At 37.0% G+C, this 19815-nt stretch overlaps 1 pseudogene; it reads left to right on the forward strand.

Annotated features, from left to right (window-relative positions):
- Nucleotides 1-247: 247 nt before the first annotated feature.
- The window catches only part of Vmn2r116l-ps12 (vomeronasal 2, receptor 116 like, pseudogene 12), a 92685-nt pseudogene continuing 73117 nt past the window's right edge, over nucleotides 248-19815 (forward strand).

Genomic DNA, 19815 nt, shown 5'->3' on the forward strand with positions numbered 1-19815 from the left:
CAATTTGTTTTTAAATCAGGAAACAGGGCCTCAGATGCAGCACCTAAGGGAGCAGAGTTATACAACTCTCATTGGCAGTGCCAGAAGAGTCCTTATGAACTTGTGGGTGACTAATGCCACAGCTGTACTAATTAACAGTCAGAAGCACAAAATATTCACAAACACTTGAACTAAATATATACCTACTGGAAATCATTAGATATGTATCTATCAGTCTTATGGCTGGGCAGATATATATGTTAATAGGATGTTCTGGATTTTTATATTTGGGCTCCTGTATATTCCTGATTATGTGTGTGCCTTTTCTGACAATGACTGCTGTCTAACAAGCAAGAATTATTTTTGCCACAAAGGAGATGTGACAATTGGTGCATTTTTCCCTCTACATGTAGCATACACAGGCAACAAAGTTCCTCATAAATATATGCCATACAGTTATCGAGACACTCATATACAGTAAGTACTATTATTCATTCTAAAAGTTCTGAATTCTTATGATTTAGTGGATATATAGATAAAAAATTCCTTTAGTTTTTTCCACAATCATTTTCCATTCTCAGATCTCTTCAACTATATTTTCTTGTGTACTACTTTTCCTCTTTAAAAGGAAAATTGATAAATTTGATGTTATTCATTTTGCTTTCCCTGTTGTTATTCAATATCCATGATTTTTTGTCTGTCATGCTTGTAACACCAGATAATTAGAGTATTTTCAGTATTAATGATTTCAGAATATGGGTAAGTTAATTTAAGTATGACTTTGAATTTCTAGGTTTTCTTGAAGTTCATATGTACTCTTGAGGGAAGGGATGATGTAAATGAGTGAAGAGACCCCTGAGAGCCTAGAATATTGCAAGAGTGACAAGTAATGACTATAGTAAACCCAGCTGATTTCAGAAGAGGACTGCCCCATTAAGATTTAGGAGCCTTTTCTGTTCTACACATGTCTTTTCTTCTTTATTCCTTCTTTTCTTTCTTTCTTTTTTCTTTCTATCTTTCTTTTAATTTCATTGTTTTAATATTGTTTTTGTTTTTCCTCCAAAAGTTTTTTTATTCTAAAGCAGATTTAAATGTTTATTTGATTACCATATATGTGTCTAGAGCTTTTCGTCCTTCATGTGTGTGTGCTCCCAAAATACTCTATCTGGGAGGATGGCCACGTAGGGCATTTTTAGGCTTTACTGAAATTTGCAATATTAAGAAATAGTGTCAGAAAATCTGATTTCTTAGGAAAGTAGTGACAAGAATTATGTTTTTGCTCTTTATAGAGGAGATAAAGTATACTTATCCGAGGTATATACCAAAAATACCCATGCATCAGTGGAAAAAGACCATGGAGTAGGGCAATAGAGTTTGCCTTTGAATGTATGAGAAAATCATTAGAAAAAATCAGATTAGACTTCCTATGTTTACCGGAAGTCCCACACCCGCGGATCCCGGCCCGCAGCAGCTCTCTGCTCCCAGACCCGGTGAGAGAGAGACCCAACCGCCTGGTCAGGTGGGCACTCCTGAGGCTGCAGAGCGGAGGAGACCACCAACACTGCCCACCCCTGCCCACATCCCTGGCCCAAGAGGCAACTGTATAAGGCCTCTGGGTTCCCGTAGGGGAGGGCCCAGGGGCGGCAGGACCCCTGCGCCTGAGACACCGCCGGAACCTGAAGGAAACAGACCGGATAAACAGTTCTCTGCACCCAAATCCCGTGGGAGGGAGAGCTAAACCTTCAGAGAGGCGGACACGCCTGGGAAACCAGAAGAGACTGCACTCTGTGCACATCCAGACGCCAGAGGAAAACACCAAACGCCATCTGGAACCCTGGTGCACGGAGGCTCCCGGAAAGAGCTGTAGATACAAGCTTCACCAACAGAATACAAGAGATGGAAGAGAGAATCTCGGGAGCAGAAGATTCCATAGAAATCATTGATTCAACTGTCAAAGATAATGTAAAGCAGAAAAAGCTACTGGTCCAAAACATACAGGAAATCCAGGACTCAATGAGAAGATCAAACCTAAGGATAATAGGTATAGAAGAGAGTGAAGACTCCCAGCTCAAAGGACCAGTAAATATCTTCAACAAAATCATAGAAGAAAACTTCCCTAACCTAAAAAAGAGATACCCATAGGCATACAAGAAGCCTACAGAACTCCAAATAGATTGGACCAGAAAAGAAACACCTCCCGTCACATAATTGTCAAAACACCAAACGCACAAAATAAAGAAAGAATATTAAAAGCAGTAAGGGAAAAAGGTCAAGTAACATATAAAGGCAGACCTATCAGAATCACACCAGACTTTTCGCCAGAAACTATGAAGGCCAGAAGATCCTGGACAGATGTCATACAGACCCTAAGAGAACACAAATGCCAGCCCAGGTTACTGTATCCTGCAAAACTCTCAATTAACATAGATGGAGAAACCAAGATATTCCATGACAAAACAAAATTTACACAATATCTTTCTACAAATCCAGCACTACAAAGGATAATAAAGGGTAAAGCCCAACATAAGGAGGCAAGCTATACCCTAGAAGAAGCAAGAAACTAATCGTCTTGGCAACAAAACAAAGAGAATGAAAGCACACAAACATAACCTCACATCCAAATATGAATATAACAGGAAGCAATAATCACTATTCCTTAATATCTCTCAACATCAATGGCCTCAACTCCCCAATAAAAAGACATAGATTAACAAACTGGATACGCAATGAGGACCCTGCATTCTGATGCCTACAGGAAACACACCTCAGAGACAAAGACAGACACTACCTCAGAGTGAAAGGCTGGAAAACAACTTTCCAAGCAAATGGTCAGAAGAAGCAAGCTGGAGTAGCCATTCTAATATCAAATAAAATCAATTTTCAATTAAAAGTCATCAAAAAAGATAAGGAAGGACACTTCATATTCATCAAAGGAAAAATCCACCAAGATGAACTCTCAATCCTCATCTTCGATTGGTTTATATACAAGTGTGCAATTTCTAGGCTTGAAAGTAAAATGATGCTATCTGGTGCTGGATAGAGGAGCCTTATTTTTTATTATGGCAGCTTGCTATTTTTGTAACATGGTGATTTGGTTGAACACAATAAAGTACAGTAGTAACTGATCTCCCCCTCTTCCTGGATGAGTGAGGAGATGATTAAATGTTGATGTCAGCATCCATGAGCATATTCAGATGAGCTTCTGCTTCTGTTGAAAAGGATGCTGTGTTTGATTGTGGTCCGAAGCTTTGAAGCACTACTTGGCATCTCCTTCCTTGGAGGTCTCACTGTTTAAACATAACAGATTTGATAGCTTGTTGGTAAGGTGAGGTCCAGCTTATCTCCACTAGGTCATCTTCATGTGAATCCGGTGGTTATACGGTTTTGTTCTAGGGATATTTCATTTTTTTAATAACGGTTTTAGCTGACATTCATGGAGAGAATGAATCCTTAGAAGTGTGCCACTAGTGAAAGGAAATCCTGTCTAGAGTATGTTTCTTTACAAAGCTGTGTCACACCATCCTTTGGGCCCTCTGCTGGAAAAGTAGAATCAAGTCTCAAATAATGCCTTTTAAATTGTATCCTCTAGTATTATAGATGTAGGACAGTACTGTATCATACCTCTGTGGATGTAAAATAGCTTGTACCTGCTTTATGATACGTAGTAGTGACCGTGCTTTATCAGAGCTGTTTTTAATGATGTTGCTCAGAATGTTTTCTTTCCAGATGATGATTGAGAAGCTAATTTAAAAAAAAATGGTGCCAGGTACCACAAGAGTAACAGAACTGTGCTGTTTTCTCGGGTTTTGTTTTTTTACTTTTTTTTTTAATGGAGTGTGCTGGATGTCTCGACAGTTTTGTTCAGATGACTGCAGAACCTGGAAAAGCTGTTGCTGCTGTTGATGCATAACACACTGCTATTATTGGTCTTTTAATATAAATATGAATATATATATATATACAGATATATAATTTGAATTTTTTGAAACTTTACCTGTGCTGTCAACTTTCGAAAAAAGTATCCCCGTTTACTGTGTTGAGTTGGCACTGCACAGAAATTAACAGCCATATTGGTCTAGAAATGGTGAACTTAAGTTTTTTCCATTTGTACAGGGGTAACACACTGTATTAAATATGTAAGGTCTTATATACGTGGGTTTGATTACAAAAACTAATAAAGTATTCTCTAAATTAAAAAAAAAAGAAAAAGAAAATGCTTCCATAAGATCTGGTTATAGGTAAGTCTATAGGGTATTTTCTTATTTAGAGATTCATGTGGGAGGGCCCAGCTCATTGTATGCTGCCAGCCCTGGGCTTGTGGTCCTGGTTTTATAAGAAAGCCAGCTGAGGAAGCCACGAGGAGTGTCCTAGCCTCTGTTCTATTGCTATGAAGAGACACCATGATCAAAGGAAACTCCCGTGAAAGAAAGCATTTAGTCTGGGCTTGCTTTATACTCTCAGAGGGTCAGTCTGTTGTCATCACGATGGGAGCATGGTGGGACCAGAGCTGTATCCGAGAGTTTCATCCTCATGTACAGGCAGCAGTCAGAGAGAAACACTGACTTTTAATCTTACCCCCAGCGACACACTTCCTCCAACAAGGTCACACATCCTAATTCTTCTAATTCTTTTCCAACAGTTGCACTCCCTGGTGACATCATTTAAGTATGTGAGACTTTGAGGGCCATTCTTGACAGAAGCCATCTAGGAAAGACTATGGCAAGCAAATATGGCTGCAATGGGTGGACTCTGGAGGGGCACATCCCAAAGACTTTGTCCTAGGATTGCTTCTTGATGCTGATATGCTTTTCCTGCCACTATCACATAACCTAATGATTTCTGGGCACCGGTCCACCATTGAGCAAATTTCCTGTGGTTCAACAAGAAGATGAACTTGAAAGAATTAATGCCGTTTAGATGAATTAGTGACTTCATAGCATTGCTGATTTGATTCAAATAATTTTATGAAGAAAGTTTAAGGAGATGGTTTTAGTTGTCTTGCCAGAAAAATGTGATAAAGTTAGAATCAAGAATAGAATGTGCCCACTCTTCATAACATTTTAAGCAAAGACTGCATTATGAGGAAAACAATGAACTTTCACAAATTGCACTAAGAAGAGAAAAAGGCTTGGGACAGATTTGGGATCTAGGAAAACATTCACTCTAGGTCAGCTCCAAGGATGAAGCCACAGATGTGCACCATGATTAAGCGAGGCCACATGAAACTGTTGCTCTGAACTTATAATGAGCTTATGGAATGAAATACTGCTTTGAACGTAATATTTACATACTTCTGTAACTCTCTTTTTGTGTAACATTTTATCTGTGAGGTAATTTTACCAAGAACTTTTGTCTAAGAAAGTATCAAAAGACTGAGAGAAGAAATAAAGTGTGACTACTGGGGCTCTGCTCATCCATCAAAAAAAAAAAAAAGAAAAGAAAAAATCAGATTAAAAAGAAAGAAAGAAAACATACTTCTGAATGTGACTTGTGCTCTGTGTGATACCACTGTGTAATTGTTAAATACTTGCTGTGGTGTAAAATAAAAAAAATCAAGGATAGTAGAAGAAGAAATATGTTCAAATGGAAAAATTATGAGCTATTTGGAGTCTTGACACATTTAGTTTGAAACTAACATAGCAAAGATGGCCATAGAGCCAAACTTCTATATCTGTATGCCATAATTAATATCTCAATAAGGGAATTCATGGTAGAAAATTGTTTAAGGATCAAACCTTAAATATGTGTCATATGCCTAGTGGCCTGGGGACACTGGATGCTGGGTGGAGCTCCTTCTATTTCATTATAATTAAGATCTCTTCTTCCTCTCTTTTTCCACTCTTCCCTACTTTCAACAGTCCAGGCATGAATGTACATGTGTATGTAGTTCGTTTTACCTCATGCAGCAATAGACCCATAGGTAGACAGAGTGTACTGTCAGAGACGAGAGCCATAAGTAGTTGGATTTTTCCATGATGAAAGAATGAAAGTATTTCATCCTATAAAAATTATTCAACATCTTATATAGAAAAAAATCAAAGTAGTTCATTACAAAGAAACAGTATTTTCACTATAAAATATTTAACAGTTTTGTCTATACAATTCCCAAACATTACCTACATACACATATTCGTATTATATTTTCCCAACTAAAAGAACATAAAAATTTGGAGCTGCTCTAAGTTTCCTAGGACATTGCTCTGGTGTCTAAAAGTCACCTGAGATTGTTTTGTCCATTTTATCCTTACGTGTATTAGCAGTGAAAATAATTCGACCCCTAAATGTATCTTTATCTTGAGCACATTTCTCTACTCTTGCCTGGTGCCTTACACTTGAAGTCGTGACTTCATGAATTGCAACCTTGTGTTCTTTTCATCATATTTAGAATAGCCCTTGAGTAGCCTTTAAATTCGTTCATGGATATCTATCATGTATTTTGACTGCATTGATTTATTTGAGAAGTACAATTGTGATATCTGCTTTAGTGTATTCACTGATATTTTGTCATCTACTGTTTGTTATTTAACTGGCACTCAGGTTGATAATTAACAAAGAAGCTGTAATATACAAAGGTAACTTCCAGCATAGCTGGAAACACAAACACAAACAGCCATTCAAGTATGTGCCAACCTCTCTGATGCAAGAGCTTTGCCATAGTTTGCTTAGGTGAGTGCTGATAGCAGTCATTGTCTGCACTGTAGGAATTACTCTAGCATTTATCACAAACTATCACTTACACAAATAAATATAAACTACAGAAATAGATGTAGAAAATATCTAGACCTTTGTAGGTTAATTTTCTTCTAAATTAACAGATTAAGAAATTATTGAATTTTGTGAAGTTTCAACTGTATCTACTGTAGTTGAATAAGTAAATAATTCAAGAAGTATTCTCTAATTTTCAGTGTAAATGACCTGATGTGGTAAACATTTTCATATAATACAAGAAACTTCTCAGAATGCTGACCTTTTCTAAAGATTTATCTGCATATTCTGTTATGATCATTATTCTAATAAGAATCTTGTAAAGAAGCACTTAAGATTTTTTGAGTATTCATTATCTTACATGTTTATTAAACTATTATTACCAATTTCTTAACATTTCCATATTGTATGAAACATTTGTAGATTTTTTATCTCATTCCTTGGTGTGGTGGTTACTTTTATGTCAACTTGACACAAACTGGTGTCATTGGAGTTGAGGGAGACTCAATTGAGTAAGTACCTCAATAAGATTGGGTATAGGCAGGTTTGTAGTGTATTTTATTAATCCTTCCTTGATGTGGGATGGCCCAGTCCATTGTGGGTAGGGTACCATCTCTGTAAACGTGGTCTTGAGTTCAATAGGAAAACAAACTGAGCAAGCCACAGTGAGCAAACCAAAAAAAACCAGCATTGCTCCATGGCCAGTGGATCAGCTCCTGTGTTCAGGGTTCTTCCCTACTTGGTTTGCTTAGGTGAGTGCTTATAGCAGTCATTGTCAGCATTGTGAATATTTTTCTACCATTTACCTCAAACTATCACTTACAGAAATAAATATAGATAACAGAAACAGGTGAAGAAAATATCTAGACCTTTGTAGGTTAATGTTCTTTTAAATTAACAGATTAAGAAATTATTAAATTGTATAATGTTTCAACTTTATCTCCTCTAATTGAATAAGTAAATAATTCATAAAGTAGTCTCTAATTTTCAGTGTAAGTTGTATGATGCAGTAAACATTTAGAAATAATACAAAAAAATTACTCAGAATTCTGAGTAATTTTCTACAGATTTGTCTACATGTTCTGTTATGATCATTATTCCAAGAAACATCTTGTAAATAACCACTTATTAAGATTATTTTCATGTACTCATTGTCTTACACATTTATTAAAGTATTATTACCAAGTTCTTAACATTTTCACATTCTCTGAAACATTTGTAGATTTGTTCATCTTTTTTCTTGGTGTGCTGATTAGTTTTATATCAACTAGACACAGACTAGAGTCACGGGAGAGGAGGAAGACTCAATTGAGTAATTGTCTCAATAAAATCAGGCTGTAGGCAGACCTGTAGGGTATTTTCTTAATCCTTCCTTGATGTGAGAGGACCCAGTCCATTGTGGTTGGGGTACCACCTCTGCAAATGTGGCACTGGGTTCCAAAAAAAGACTGAGCCAGTCAAAGTGAGCAAAACAATAATCAGCATTGCTCCATGGTGCCAGTAGATCAATTCCTGTGTACAGAGATCTGCCTTACTTGCGTACCTGTCCTGACTCCCTCCAATAATGAAAAGCAATGAAGAACATACTATGTAGACCAGGTGGTCAGAGATCCATGTGCCCCTGCCTCCTGAGTGCTGAGCCTGAAGGCATGCACCCATATTCCACATGGAACATTTTTGTTTCTCTCTCTCTTTTTCTTTGTTTGCTTCTTCATTCTTTCTTACTTTCTTTGAGAAATAAATTTCTTTTTTAGCCCTGGCTGCCCTAAAACCCTCTATGTATACCAGGCTGATCCTGAAATCAGAAATCTACCTGCTTTTGCCTCTTGGACTTTTTTACTAATGTTGTACCATCAAACTCAGGTTCCCTGTTTTTTCAAAGTAACTGTTTGGTTGCTCTTTCAATTTTGCTGTTTGTTTTCTAAACACACACACACACACACACACACACACACACACACACACACACACACAAGAGAGAGAGAGAGAATGACAGAGACAGAGAGCATGGATATAGATGGGTTATAATATGGGAAGGAAAAAGAAAAAGAAAAACAAATCCAGTCATTATAAAAAATGTTCATGAACATTACATACTTTGAATATATTAATCAAAATGACTGTTTAACCAATCTATAAAATCCAGTTTTAAACACGGTGCATGAAAAAAATTACGAAGTATGAAGTAAAATAGTGTTGAATTTTAAACAGTTTTATCATTAATTGTACATAAATTTGTCATGAATCATACATGTTTATGACATACTATGTTTTCTCAAAATGTGAATCTAAAAGTACTGAAATCGTGGAGGCAAAGTCCCTATCTCCTTATCATTACTTTATGTGGAAAGTTTGGATTGACTATGCTGCTTCATCATGAATTATGTAGTGGTGATTTCTCTCCATATTGAGTTCATAAACCTTTGCTTAGATGTACAAAATTGTCAAAATAATACATGCCATATTTATGTATATATGCTTTTAAATCTATACTGTCTATTGATAAAAACTATAATTTTCTTGTTTCTCACAATTCTGACCCAATGACTCTCCATTAGATGAACCTTTTAAATATTTTTATATTTTTTTATTAGATATATTTCTTTACTTACATTTCAAACATTATTCCCCTTCATGGTTTGCTGTCCACAAGCCCCCATTACCTCCCTTCCCCCTCCCCCACATGGGTATTTCCCCTATACATTCCCCTTATGCCCCCCTATATTACCATGCACTGGGGGTCCAACCTTGACAGGACCAAGGGCTTCCCCTTCTCCTAGTGCCCCAACATGGCTATTCTCTACATTCCTCTTTCTCCACATCCTCATCAGCATCTGCTGTCACCTGAGTTTCTTAATCTTAGCCATTTTAACGGGTGTGAGGTGGAATCTCAGGGTTCTTTTGATTTGCATTTCCCTGATGACTAAGGATGTTGAACATTTCTTTAGGTGCTTTTTGGCCATTCAATAATCCTCTACAGAGAATGTTTTGTTCAGCTTTGTACCCCATTTCTTAATAGGGTTATTTGGCTCTCTGGAGTCTAACTTCTTGAGTTCTTTGTATATTTTGAATATTAGCCCTCTATCAGATGTAGGATTGGTAAAGATCTTTTGGCAATCTTTTGGTTGCCGTTTTGTACTAATGACAGTGTCGTTTGCTTTACAAAAGCTTTGCAATTTTATGAGGTTCCATTTGTCCATTCTTTATATTAGAGCATGAGCCATTGGTGTTTTCTTCAGGAAATTTTCCCCAGTGCCCATGTGTTCAAGACTCTTCCCACACTCTTTCTTCTATTAGTTTGAGTGTATCTCATTTGATGTGGATGTCATCGGACTTAAACTTTGTACAGGGCGATAAGAATGGATCAATTTGCATTCTGCTACATGCTGACCTCCAGTTGAACCAGCACCATTTGTTGAAAATGTTATCTTTCTTCCATTGAATGGTTTTAGGTCCTTTGTCAAAGATCAAGTGACTGTACGTGTGTGGATTGATTTCTGGGACTTCAAATCTGTTCCACTAATCTATCTGCCTGTCTCTGTACCAATACCATACAGTTTTTATGACTACTGCTCTGTAATACTGGTTGAAATCAGGTATGGTGATTCTCCCAGAAATTCTTTTATTGTTGAGTATAGTTTTCACTATCCTGGGTTTTTTGTTATTCCAAATGAAATTTCAAATTGCTCTATCTCTATAAAGAATTGAGTAGGAATTTTGATGGGGATTGCTTTGAATCTGTAGATTGCTTGTGGCAAAATGGCCATCTTTACTATATTAATCCTGCCAATCCATAAGCATAGAAGATCTTTCCATCTTCTGAGATCTTCCTCAATTTCTTTCTTCAGAGACTTGAAGTTCTTGTCATAAAGATCTTTCACTTACTTGGTTAAAGTCACACCAAAATATTTTATATTATTTGGTACTATTGTGAAAGGTGTCATTTCCTTAAATTCGTTTTCAGCCTATTTGTCCTTTGAGTACAGGAAGGCAACTGATTTGTTTGAGTTAATCTTATACCCTGACACTTTGCTGAAGTTGTTTATCAGGTTAAGTAGTTCTGTGGTAGAACTTTTGGGGTCGCCTAAGTACACTATCATATCATCTGCGAATAGTGATATTTTGATTTCGTCCCTTCCAATTTGTATCCATTTGACCTCATTTTGCTGTCTGATTGCTCTAGCTAGGACTTTGAGTAATATAGTGAATAAGTAGGGAGAGAGTGGGCAGCCTTGTCTAATCCCTGATTTTAGTGGGATAGCTTCAAGTTTCTCTCCATTTAGTTTGATGTTAGCTACAGGTTTGCTGTATATGGCTTTCACTATGTTGAATTTTGTCAAATTCTTCCTCAGCCTCCAATGAAATGACCACATGGTTCTTATCTTTGAGTTTTCTTATATAGTGGATTACATTGATGAATTTTCATATATTAAACCATCCCTGCATCCCTGGGATAAAGCCTACTTGATCATGATGGATGGTTGTTTTGATGTGTTCTTGGATTCAGTTTGCAAGAATCTTATTGAGTATTTTTGCACAAATATTCATAAGGGAAACTGGTCTGAAGTTCTCTTTGTTTGTTGCTCTTTGTGTGGTTTCAGTATAAGAGTAATTGTGGCTTCATAGAAGGAATTTGGTAGTGCTCTGTCTGTTTCAATTTTGTGGAATAGTTTGGACAGTATTAGTATGAGATCTTCTATGAAGGTCTGATAGAATTCTGCATTGAACCCATGTGGACCTGGGCTCTTTTTGGTTGGGAGACTTTTAATAACTGCTTCTATTTCTTTAGTAATTATGGGGTTGTTTAGATGGTTTATTTATTCCTGATTTAGCTTTGTTACCTGGTATCTGTCTAGAAAATTGTCCATTTCCTACAGATTTTCAAATTTTCTTGAATATAGGCTTTTGTAGTAGGATCTGTTGATTTTTTTTAATTTCTTCAGATTTTATTGTTATGTCTCCCTTTTCCTTTCTGATATTGTTAATTTCGATACACTCTCTGTGACCTCTGTTTCATCTGGCTAAGGATTTATCTATTTTATTGATTTTCTCAAAGAACCAGCTCCTGGTTTTGCTGATTCTTTGTATAGTTTTTTACATTTCTACTTGGTTGATTTCAACTATGAATTTGTTTATTTCCTGACTTCTACTCCTCTTAGGTTTTTTATTTATTTTTCTTCTAAAGATTTTACATGTGCTGTCAGGCTGCTGACATATGCTCTCTCCTGTTTTTTTTTTTGCAGTCACTCAGAGCTATGAGTTTTCCTCTTAGTACCACTTGCATTGTGTCCCATAAGTTTGGGAATGTTGTATCTTCATTTTCATTACATTCTAAGATGTCTTTAATTTCTTTCTTTATTTCATCCTTGGCCAAGTTGTCATTAAGTAGAACACTGTTCAACTTCCATGTATATGGGGGCTTTCTGCCATTATTCTTGTTATTGAACACCAGTCTTAGTGCATGGTGATCTGATATGATGCATGTGATTATTTCTATCTTCCTGTATCTGTTGAGGACTGTTTTGTGCCCAATTATATGGTCAGTTTTGGAGAGGGTTCCATGAGGTACTGAGAAGAAGGCATATCCTTTTGTTATAGGATGGAATATTCTATAAATATCTGTTAAATCTATTTGTAATTTCTGTTAGTTTCTCCATGTCTCTGTTTAATTTCTGTTTCCATTATCTGTCCAGTGATGAGAGTTGGGTGTTGAAATCTCCTCCTATTATCATGTGAGGTGCAATGTGTATTTGAACTTTAGTAAGGTTTCTTTTAGGAATGTAGGTGCCCTTGTATTTGGAGCATAGATATTTAGGATTGAGAGTTCATCTTTGTAATTTTTCCTTTGATGAATATAAAGTGTCCTTCCTTATCTTTTTTAGTGACTTTTGGTTGAAAGTCAATTTTATTTGATATTAGAGTGGCAACTTCAGCTTGTTTCTTCAGGCCATTTGCTTGGAAAGTTCTTTTCCAGCCATTTACTCTGAGGTAGTGTCTGTCTTTGTCTCTGAGGTGTGTTTCCTGTATGCAGCAAAATGATGGGTCCTCTTTATGTATCCAGTCTGTTAGTCTATGTCTTTTTATTTGGGAATTTAGTCCATTGATGTTGAGAGATATTAAGGAATAGTGATTGTCACTTTCTGTTATTTTCGTTGTTAGAGGTGGAATTATGTTTGTTTGTCTCTCTTTTGTTTTCATTGCAAGGAAATTATATTGTTGCTTTCTGTACAGTGTAGTTTTCTCCTTGTGTTGGAGTTTTCCATCTATTATCCTTTGTAGGACTGGATTTGTGGAAATATATTGTGTAAATTTGGTTTTGTCATGGAATATCTTGGTTTCTCCATCTATGTTATTGAGAGTTTTGCTGGATACAGTAGATTGGGCTGACATTTGTGTTCGCTTAGGGTCTGTATGACATCTGCCCAGGACCCTCTGACTTTCATAGTCTCTGGTGAGAAGTCTGGTGTAATTCTTATAGGTCTGCCTTTATATGTCACTTGACCTTTTTCCCTTACTCCTTTTAATATTCTTTCTTTGTTTTGTGCATTTGGTGTTTTGACTATTATGTGACAGGAGGATTTTCCTTCCTGGTCCAATCTATTTAGAGTTCTGTAGGCTTCTTGTATGTTTATGGGCATCTCTTTCTTTAGGTTAGGGAAGTTTTCTTCTATAATTTTGTTGAATATATTTACTGGCCCTTTAAATTGGGAGTCTTCACCTTCTTCTATACCTATTATTCTTAGGTTTCATCTTCTCATTGTGTCCTGGATTTCCTGTATGTTTTGGGCTAGAAGCTTTTTGCATTTTACATTATCTTTGACAGTCATGTCAATGTTTTCCATGGTATCTTCTGCCCCTGAGATTTGCCCTTCTATGTCTTGTATTCTGTTGATGATGCTTGTATCTATAACTCCTTGTCTCTCCCTTTGGTTTTCTTTTTCCAGGGTTGTCTCCCTTTGTGCTTTCTCTATAATTTCTATTTCCATTTTCAATTCATTCACCTGTTTGCTTGTGTTTTCCTATAATTTTCAGGGATTTTTGTGTTTCCTCTCGAAGGGCTTCCACTTGTTTACTTGGGTTTTCCTCCATTTCTCTAAGGGAGTTCTTTAAGTCTTTCTTAAAGTCTTCCATCATTCTAAAAAAATGTGATTTTAAATCTAATTCTTGCTTTTCTGCTATGTTTGGATATCCAGTATTTCCTTTGGTGGGAGTACTGGGCTCTAATGATGCCAAGTAGTCTTGGTTTCTGTTGCTTAGGTTCTTGCGCTTGCCTCTACCCATTGGGTTGTCATGAGTTTTTACTTGTCTTACTGTTTCTGGGAGTGACTTTACCTTGCTGTAGGCCTCTGAGTCAGCACTCCTGTAGAACTGATTTCCTGTTTTCTTACAGCCTTTCCTGAGAATAGGTGCTCTGATTTCAAGTGTGGCAGTGCTCCTGAAGACTGTCTTCCAGCTCTAGGCGTGGGCCAGAATCAAAGAGTCCTGCCCCTTGTTGCTCATGTAAGTCCTTGGACCCCACGGGCACATTTGGCAATATCCGATTCCCTCTTGTGTCTGGACTGTGGACAGAGGGTATTCTCCTCTGACTTCTCAGGAATATTTGCACTTCTAAGGGTCCAGATCTCTCCCACACAGGATTTGGGCGCAGGGAGCTGTTTGGCCAGTTCCAATGGTCCTGGGCACAGACCAGAACAGCAGGTATGGCACCTGACTGTTCTCATATCCCTGTGTCCAGAGGCACTGTGCAGTTTCCCCTTGGACCAGGGATGTGGGCCGAGGTGTGCAGTGGTCCAAGTCTGTCCTACTGCGTCAGGATGTCCAAACTCCTGTATAGTACACTCTCTTCCCCATGGGATTTGGGTGCAGGGAACTGTGCGATGGTATCATTTAACTCGAACTTTTTAATTTTTTCCTTGAAAAGCATTTAATTCTTTACTAACTTCATACAAAACATTTTGAGTGTAATCACCCACCCCATCCTATACTTTCATATCTTCTCTTTTGACCCTTATCCTCTTACAAAATTAACTTCTTTCTTTTTTTCCAGTCAAGTACAGTTTGTGTTCTATAAGTTCTATCATCACTGAAACCTTCCTTTGAGTGTGGTTGACCTCCTAAGGGTCACAACAGTGAGGAAATAGACTATCTCTCACCTAATAACTATCAAATCTCAATAGTATCTTAGCTCAGGGTGAAATTTCATGACTATCGCCTCCATGTTGGTATTGTGTCTTGTTTGAATACACATGGTCTTGTACATGCTTTCATAATTGTGCTGGGTTCAAATGTGCATCTCTTGTGGAAAGAAAATGTTGCTTTCTTGAGATTATCCACAGCCTCTAGTCTATACAATCTTTCTACTTCTTTTTGGCCATGATTGCTCAGCATTGTTTGTAGGGGTGTGATATCTAACCCATGTTTATAGTCTATTATTTTCTGTATCACAGGCATTGGTTTGTGTACTATGTATCATTTACTGTAAAAACACCCTATGAGAATATCTAATGGAAGCACTAATTCACCGGTACAGCAATTAACTATTAGTGGTTGGTTTTGTGCTTTAATATAATAAAATTATTAAACTATTCCTGTGTGACTATGACTTTCCTTATCACAGAGTCTTGCAATTTTATAGTGCCATGGATGTTTTCTATACTGGGGAGTGAATATTATATTGAATCAGACAAAGGTTGGATCCACATGTAACATGTGTGCCCATCTTAGTACCAGATGGCATATCAGATAAACCAGTCATTACTGTATCCCTCATGGTACCCAGCTTAGTGAGAATGATGATTATTTCATTTTCTTTGGTAGCATGAATAGCATATTCCAGCACTCTGAAATCTAGCCAGGAGATATAAAGAATCCAGGTGAGTAACAGTGTCATTTCTCTATATTCCGTGATTCAGGTATGCAGTGTCCTCAGCAATGGAGTCTTTCCATCAAGTTCTGCAGGATCCAATCTTGTGTCTTCCTGAGAGATATTCTAGATGAAGAGTATGAAAATGTATGATATTTGACTCTCTAAATGTGACTCCGATTGGTTATTTTAATTGTATGAATGTTCATGGAGCTGTGGTTATGGTGTGGTTAATTTTGTTTCCCTGTACATTTGATTTAAGAATTCTTTTTTAAATTATTATTCTTTAATCCTTTTTATAGTCCAGTCTTCATCCATCTCCCAGTCTGTTCCCTGAACACTCACTATCTCATACCTCCTCTCCCTGGTTCCAAGAGTATGTCACCACTCCCCCACCTCCACCCCACCTGACCTCCACACTTTCTGGAGCCTCATGTCTCTAAAGGCTAGGTGCATCTTCTCTCACTGAGCCCAGACCAGGAAGTCTTCTGATGTATATGTGTCAGGAGTCTCATATCAACTGGTATATGCTGATTGGTGGGCCAGGTTCTGAGAGATCTCAGGGATACAGGTCAGTTGAGATTGCTGATCTTTCCATAGGGCCACCATCCTCCTCAGCTTCCTTCATAATATATTTTACGTAAAGTATTTTCATACCTATACTTTTCACCCATATTTTTGTCTTTGTAGTCTCTCATGTTCTTTATGAAATCTGTAGCTGTCATAATTTCATCCTGATAAATAAAAGTTTTATCATTACATATTGTTTTAAATAATTATATACACAAAGTCTTTTGTTTTATTTTGTGTCATGTTACTAGAAAAATCCACTTGGTTTAAATAATATATACCTCGGGGCATGAAATTATAAAAAGGAATACAGAGGAGGGAAGAACAACAGCAACATTTTTCTTGTGCCATCATGCATGTCAGATATGTGGCATATCTGCAGTTACATGAATGGAAAAAAAGAAGTTTTAGAAAAGGAGTGAAGCACAAAGTATCAAAGAAGCAAACATTCACTAAAGCATAAACAAAAAACGCAAAACAGAATTTTTTAAATGTGACTAAAATGCCAGAATTCTTTCTATAGAAAATTTCTGCGTCTAAAGATGTCATGTTCCTTTTTGTCAAGTATTTTTTAGTGTAGAAATATTCTTCTTCCCTATATGTCTTTTGAAACTATAAAACATAATGCTACTTTTCTATAAAAATGAAAGAATGAAAGGCTGGAAAACAACTTTCCAAGCAAATGGTCTGAAGAAGCAAGCTGGAGTAGCCATTCTAATATCGAATAAAATCGATTTTCAACTGAAAATCTTCAAAAAAGATAAGGAAGGACACTTCATATTCATCAAAGGAAAAATCCACCAGAATGAACTATCAATCCAAAATATCTATGCTCCAAATACAAGGGGACCTACATACATAAAAGAAACCTTACTAAAACTTAAAGCATTTTACTTTACTAAAAAAAAAGCAGGAGATCTCCCCCCTCTCATAAATGGACAGATCATGGAAACAGAAATTAAACAGAGACATAGACAGACAAAGAGAAATCATGAAACAAATGGACTTAACAGATATTTATAGAACATTCTATCCTAAAGCAAAAGGATATACCTTCTTCTCAGCTCCTCATGGTACTTTCTCCAAAATTGACCATATAATTGGTCAAAAAACAGGCCTCAACAGGTACAGAAAGATAGAAATAATCCCATGTGTGCTATCGGACAACCACAGCCTAAAACTGGTCTTTAATATCAATAAGGGAAGAATGTCCACATATACGTGGAAATTGAACAATGCTCTAATCAATGATAACCTGATAAAGGAAGAAATGAAGAAAGAAATTAAAGACTTTTTAGAATTTAATGAAAATGAAGGTACAACATACCCAAACTTATGGGACACAATGAAAGCTGTGTTAAGAGGAAAACTCACAGCGCTGAGTGCCTGCAGAAAGAAACAGGAAAGAGCATACGTCAGCAGCTTGACAGCACACCTAAAATCTCTAGAACAAAAAGAAGCAAATACACCCAGGAGGAGTAGAAGGCAGGAAATAATCAAACTCAGAGCTGACATCAACCAAGTAGAAACAAAAAGGACCATAGAAAGAATCAACAGAACCAAAAGTTGGTTCTTTGAGAAAATCAACAAGATAGATAAACCCTTAGCCAGACTAACGAGAGGACACAGAGAGTGTATCCAAATTAACAAAATCAGAAATGAAAAGGGAGACATAACAACAGATTCAGAGGAAATTCAAAAAATCATCAGATCTTACTATAAAAGCCTATATTCAACAAAACTTGAAAATCTACAGGAAATGGACAATTTCCTAGACAAATATCAGGTACCGAAGTTAAATCAGGAACAGATAAACCAGTTAAACAACCCCATAACTCCTAAGGAAATAGAAGCAGTCATTAAAGGTCTCCCAACCAAAAAGAGCCAAGGTCCAGATGGGTTTAGTGCAGAATTCTATCAAACCTTCATAGAAGACCTCATACCAATATTATCCAAAATATTCCACAAAATTGAAACAGATGGATCACTCCCGAATTCCTTCTATGAAGCCACAATTACTCTTATACCTAAACCACACAAAGACACAACAAAGAAAGAGAACTTCAGACCAATTTCCCTTATGAATATCGACGCAAAAATACTCAATAAAAGTCTGGCAAACCGAATCCAAGAGCACATCGAAACAATCATCCACCATCAAGTAGGCTTCAACCCAGGCATGCAGGGATGGTTTAATATACGGAAAACCATCAACGTGATCCATTATATAAACAAACTGAAAGAACAAAACCACATGATCATTTCATTAGATGCTGAGAAAGCATTTGACAAAATTCAACACCCCTTCATGACAAAAGTCCTGGAAAGAATAGGAATTCAAGGCCCATACCTAAACATAGTAAAAGCCATATACAGCAAACCAGTTGCTAACATTAAACTAAATGGAGAGAAACGTGAAGCAATCCCACTAAAATCAGGGACTAGACAAGGCTGCCCACCCTCTCCCTACTTATTCAATATAGTTCTTGAAGTTCTAGCCAGAGCAATCAGACAACAAAAGGAGGTCAAGGGGATACAGATCGGAAAAGAAGAAGTCAAAATATCACTATTTGCAGATGACATGATAGTTTATTTAAGTGATCCCAAAAGTTCCACCAGAGAACTACTAAAGCTGATAAACAACTTCAGCAAAGTGGCTGGGTATAAAATTAACTCAAATAAATCAGTAGCCTTCCTCTATACAAAAGAGAAACAAGCCGAGAAAGAAATTAGGGAAACGACACCCTTCATAATAGACCCAAATAATATAAAGTACCTCGGTGTGACTTTAACCAAGCAAGTAAAAGATCTGTACAATAAGAACTTCAAGACACTAAAGAAAGAAACTGAAGAAGACCTCAGAGGATGGAAAGATCTCCCATGCTCATGGATTGGCAGGATTAATATAGTAAAAATGGCCATTTTACCAAAAGCAATCTACAGATTCAATGCAATCCCCATCGAAATACCAATCCAATTCTTCAAAGAGTTAGACAGAACAATTTGCAAATTCATCTGGAATAACAAAAAACCCAGGATAGCTAAAACTATCCTAACAATAAAAGGACTTCAGGGGGAATCACTATCCCTGAACTCAAGCAGTATTACAGAGCAATAGTGATAAAAACTGCATGGTATTGGTACAGAGACAGACAGATAGACCAATGGAATAGAATTGAAGACCCAGAAATGAACCCACACACCTATGGTCACTTGATTTTTGACAAAGGAGCCAAAACCATCCAATGGAGAAAAGATAGCATTTTCAGCAAATGGTGCTGGTTCAACTGGAGGTCAACATGTAGAAGAATGCAGATTGGTCCATGCTTATCACCCTGTACAAAGCTTAAGTCCAAGTGGATCAAGGACCTCCACATCAAACCAGACACACTCAAACTAATAGAAGAAAAACTAGGGAAGCATCTGGAACACATGGGCACTGGAAAAAATTTCCTAAACAAAACACCAATGGCTTATGCTCTAAGATCAAGAATCGACAAATGGGATCTCATAAAACTGCAAAGCTTCTGTAAGGCAAAGGACACTGTGGTTAGGACAAATCGGCAACCAACAGATTGGGGAAAGATCTTTACCAATCCTACAACAGATAGAGGCCTTATATCCAAAATATACAAAGAACTCAAGAAGTTAGACTGCAGGGAGACAAATAACCCTATTAAAAAATGGGGTTCAGAGCT

The sequence above is a fragment of the Rattus norvegicus genome, chromosome 1 (genome assembly GCF_021556685.1).
Source record: "Rattus norvegicus strain SHRSP/BbbUtx chromosome 1, alternate assembly SHRSP_T2T, whole genome shotgun sequence".
NCBI classification, from domain to species: Eukaryota; Metazoa; Chordata; class Mammalia; order Rodentia; family Muridae; genus Rattus; species Rattus norvegicus.